Source organism: Myotis daubentonii, chromosome 2, assembly GCF_963259705.1.
Source record: "Myotis daubentonii chromosome 2, mMyoDau2.1, whole genome shotgun sequence".
NCBI classification, from domain to species: domain Eukaryota; kingdom Metazoa; phylum Chordata; class Mammalia; order Chiroptera; family Vespertilionidae; genus Myotis; species Myotis daubentonii.
This window is the reverse complement of record NC_081841.1, coordinates 108,386,094-108,391,316: the sequence shown is the minus strand read 5'-3', so window position 1 is coordinate 108,391,316 and position 5,223 is coordinate 108,386,094. Positions and strand designations below refer to the sequence as shown.

At 45.2% G+C, this 5,223-nt stretch overlaps 1 pseudogene; it reads left to right on the top strand.

The window, feature by feature from the left end:
* The first annotated feature begins 4,396 nt into the window (after positions 1 to 4,396).
* Positions 4,397 to 4,733, top strand: LOC132226285 (guanine nucleotide-binding protein G(I)/G(S)/G(O) subunit gamma-5-like; annotated as a pseudogene).
* Positions 4,734 to 5,223: the final 490 nt, after the last annotated feature.

The window sequence follows — 5,223 nt, the reverse complement described above, 5'->3', positions numbered from 1 at the left end:
AAAAACAGGGTAGCCCTAGGAGTTCTGACTCAGGAGTTAGAACCCTGGCAAAGGCCAGTAGCCCACCCCTCCAAACAAATTGGCCCGGTTGCCTCTGGGTGGCCTCCATGCCTCAGGGCCCTTGCAGCCATGGCCTTATTAGTCAAAGAGACAGACAAGTTCACTCTGGGACAGAACTTAAATGTTAAAGTGCCTCATGCTGTTGTCACCCTAATGCAGCAGTTCTCAACCTGTGGGTTGCCACACCTTTGGGGGTCGAACGACTCTTTCACAGGGGTCACCTAAGACCATCGGAAAACACATATATAATTATATATTGTTTTTGTGATTAATCACTATGCTTTAATTATGTTCAATTTGTAACAATGAAAATACATCCTGCATATCAGATATTTATATTACAATTCATAACAGTAGCAAAATTACAGTTATGAAGTAGCAACAAAAATAATTTTATGGTTGGGGGTCACCACAACATGAGGAACTGTATTAAAGGGTCGAGGCATTAGGAAGGTTGAGAACCACTGCCCTAATGGAAGCTAATGGGCAGCATTGGCTGACTCATGCTCAGATGACTCAATACCAAGGGTTCCTATATGAAAATAGATGAATAAGATTAGAAGCAGTAAGAACTCTTTATTTATTTATTTATTTATTTATTTATTTATTTATTTATTTTATTGCTTAAAGTATTACAAAGGGTATTACATATGTATCCATTTTATCCCCCCGCCCTAGACAGTCCCCTAGCCTCCCCTATCCCCCAGTGTCTTATGTCCATTGGTTATGCTTATATGCATGCATACAAGTCCTTTAGTTGATCTCTTACCCCCCTACCTCCTGCCCCCCAACCCTCCCCGGCCTTCCCGCTGCAGTTTGACAATCTGTTTGAGGCAGCTCTGCCTCTGTATCTATTATTGTTCAAAAGTTTATAATGGTCTCTATTGTCCATGAATGAGTGAGATCATGTGGTATTTTTCCTTTATTGACTGGCTTATTTCACTTAGCATAATGCTCTCCAGTTCCATCCATGACGTTGCAAATGGTAAGAGTTCAGAAAGTTAGAAACACTGATCAGCTGCCTCCTGCACACTCCCCTACTGGGGATGTGCCAGCAACCAAGGTACATGCCCTTGGCCGGAATCGAACCCGGGACCCTTGAGTCCACAGGCCGATGCTCTATCCACTGAGCCAAACCGGTCAGGGCATAAGCAGTAAGAGCTCTTAATCCTGACACTTTCCTACCCATCGCAGAGGAAACCCCTGAGCATGATTGTCTAGAAGTCCTAGAGGAGGTTTACTCCAGCTGGCCAGATCTAACAGGCCTCTACAGAATCCGGACTTAGTATTGTTCACAGATGGCAGTAGCTTCCTAGATGAAGAAAAAAGATGAGCTGGGTATGCAGTGGTATCAAACTTTGAGATAATAGAGGCAGAGGCCCTGCCTGGAGGATAGTCTGTGCATGAAGCAGGGGGTCCCGCGGGGGTGAGGCCGACAGAGCCCTAACGAAGCATGCCCAACTCCGGAGACCAGGTTCAGTGATGCAGATCTAAGTTTATTGTGTAAGTGCTGCAGTATATATAACATTCTGGACCAATCAGAAGTTTACACTATCCTTAGGGCAGCCAATAGTAGGAAAGATCAGGGTACTGTGTAGTGGCTCTAGGAGGTTTGCTCAGGCGGGCGCTGCCACTTCCCGGTGTGCCAAGGAAGCTTGTATAGGCGGAGTGTGCTCACGCCATTGCATCTGCCACTGCACTGAGATAAATCTCCTGAGCTCTTCCCACATGCGCAGAGGGCAGAACGTTGGGCCCTAGTCAGAGCCTTAAATCTCAATAAGGATAAGTGTGCCAACATCTACACTGACTCGCGCTATGCCTTCCTACCCTGCATATCCATGGGGCCATATACAAGGAAAGGGTGCTCCTGATGGCTGGAGGAAAAGGAATAAAAAATCAGAATGAGATCTTGAAGTTACTAGAAGCAGTCTGGGAGCCCAAGGAAGTAGCAGTCATCCATTGTAGAGGACACCAAAAAGGAAAAGACTCTGTGTCAGAAGGGAACTGTCATGCAGACACAGCAGCAAGGTTAGCTGCTTAAGGAGCAGGCAGCGCTATCGCAGATCATGCTGGTTCCTGAATTACCCGAACCTCCGAAATACACCCCTCAAAAAGAAGAATGGGCCCAATGATGAAGGAAGGTTGGTGGATATTCCCAGATCATAGGGTCTATGTTCCAGAACAGTTAGCTCATAGAGTAGTTCTCCAGAACTTCAGTTTTTGTCTGCACCTTTTCAGGCTGGGTTGAGGAATATCCTACCTGCACAGAGAAGGTGAGAGAAGTCACTAAGGTGTTACTGAAGGACATAAGTATGCGGTATGGAATGCCATTAACCATAGGGTCCGATAATGGCCCACCCTTTGTAGGTGAGGTAGTACAGCAGGTAGCTAAGGCCTTAGGAATTAAGTGGAACTTACATACAGCCTACAGGCCCCAGAGTTCAGGGAAAGTAGAACACATGAACTGGACTCTCAAGCAGGCTATGGCTAAGCTATGCCAGGAGACGAACTTACCCTGGACAAATATCTTACCACTTGTGCTCCTGTGGGTGCGCTGTGCCCTGAGAGCCAGGGTAGGGTTCTCTCCATTTGAAATTCTATATGGCAGACCCCCTCCCTTAATTAGGCCAAAGGGAGATTTGGGGGAAATAAAGAACTTAGAAATTCAGAAACAACTACAAGGACTTGGGAAAACTATCCTTCAAGTCCATAGATGGGTTACTTACTGATTGCCCATCTCTCTAGGAACAGCTGTGTACCCTCACAAGCCTGGGGACCAGGTTTGGGTAAAAGATTGGAAAAAGGAACTCCTTGAGCCAATCTGGAAGGGACCTTATCCAGTCGTACTAGCCAACCCCTCAGCTTTCAAAGTTGCAGGACTGAACACCTGGACCCACCACTCCCAGGTAAAAGCAGCCCACCAGCTGGACAATCAGCATCCAGAGTGGAAGGGGACCTCTCACCTGAACCACCCGCTGTGGATCATCTTCAAGACGATGGTAGATCTGGCTGACCCGACCTGAATCTCCTTATCCCCTCCTATCTGGATAATTATTGTTTTTGTTTTTTTCTAACAGTTTTATTCTGTCTTCATACAAGTGTCACCAGAACCCCAGACTGGTACCAGGAGGAGAACTTCTCTGCCCTTGCTACTCAGACGACCCCCTTGGGGAAGATAATGAAGACTCCAGATACTGAACCCCCTTTTTTGTCACCCTCCTTCAGCAGGAAGTAGCTAGCGTGGTCGTCGACCTTATCCCCAATTCCTGAGTCTTTTGTAATCCCCAAGGCTAAGAATAGCTTGTGGAACGAGAGGGGGGAATGAAAGGGAAAATCGGGAGGGGGGTGGCTTGCAACCTAGTTCAGTATCTGGTTAAAATTGTAGTCTTACTTCCCCACTCTGACTGACTTGGGCAGAGATGCAGAGCCTAACCCCAGGGCTCTGCACTTAGGCGGAGCTTTGGGGACCCTCAGGGGCCCACCACAGGAGGAGATACATAGGTCAGAGCCTCCCCATGAGTTCAGTTCAGGCTTTGGATCCGGAATTCCCCTGGACTAGCAGGTCTGCGAAAAAAAGGTTAAACTTTCCTCCCTCAGAGTGCTGGCTGATCCTTCTCCCGTGCATTCTGCCACAACATAATGTATAAAATAAGATGCAAAAGTTCCACTCTCTGGAGCGTTTTCTCAATCTGTTGAGACTTTGCTTTCTGGCAATTGTGGACAGTTTGGCTCAAGTAAATTCACAAAAATTCTCTACAGGTTTGAATGTTTCTTACATTGACAATTGTATTTTCTATACAAACAACTGTAAACTTATGCTCCACCCTGTTACATGAATCATAAAAACAGTGACACTTATATGTATCCTATCATACTTCTTACCAGAATGCTTTTGCCCAGCCTCAATCAAATACTACCTTTTTCATTCTAGACTTTGACTGTCTAGGACAGTGATGACGAACCTTTTGAGTTCGGCGTGTCAGCATTTTGAAAAACCCTAACTTAACTCTGGTGCCTTGTCACATATAGAAATTTTTTAATATTTGCAACCATAGTAAAACAAAGATGTATATTTCTGATATTTATTTTATATGTTTAAATGCCATTTAACAAAGAAAAATCAACCAAAAAAATGAGTTCACGTGTCACCTCTGACACATGTGTCATAGGTTCGCCATCACTGGTCTAGGATTAGACCCATTTGAAATGTGGCTAGTGCAAATTGAGATTAAAATACACACTAAATTTTGGCCCTTGCTTCGCTGCCCCACTATCTGGCCCATCGGACCCGTGACAGGCCAACTCAACTACCAACAAATCTGCCCGGTTCTCATGCATGTCTGGTTCCTCCAGCATCACCACTTTGTAGAAAGTGCTTCAATAGTTCCAGCTGGAGGTGGAACTCAACCCTTGAAGGTTTCCCAGGCTACTGCAGATTTGAAACAATTCTGTCTGAAGAATGCTCAACATGACCCCCTGCTGACTGGAGTGTCTTTAAGTATCAATCCCTTCAGACCCCAGAAGGTCTATTCCTTTTTGTAGTGAAATGAATCTTTGAAGGCATTCCGAACTACTTTTCTTGAACCAGTGAATATTCAAAGAGAGCTAAATTTGAAGCCTGTACACAAAGTTTACCCTACAACATGTGCCATACTGTTAGGGGCAGAAATAGAATATTGGGGACTAGCTATGGTTATGGGAAATACCAATCATGCCCTGTAAACCATGATTGCCTTATGTTGGTTAAAGAAAGGACATTCTAACTTGTCTGAGAGTTGTAAGCCCCCAGACCTGGGAGTCAACCTTGGAATGTGGTCCATTCTCATTCAAGAACTGCCTATTATCATGGAAAGATTAACAACCTTGTTGCTCAAACAATGGAGTCCCACCCCAGCCTGATAAGCCTGCTTCCCCAAGCCTGTAATCTCTACTTCCCCATGTAATCCCTGTCCTACCCTATATAAGCAACTAGTTTATGGGGGAAGGGAGGGCTGCAGAGCAGATTTTTGTGGATGACCTGCTGCTCTCTCATACTGTCAGCATTATTGTATGATTGTACGCTCATGTATGATTCAAATCTGTCTTTGCTTAATTGACTCAAGTAGTGACAGGCAACTGGGACCCATTGGTTGTCCAGTTTCAATACCACTTCTAGGAATATAT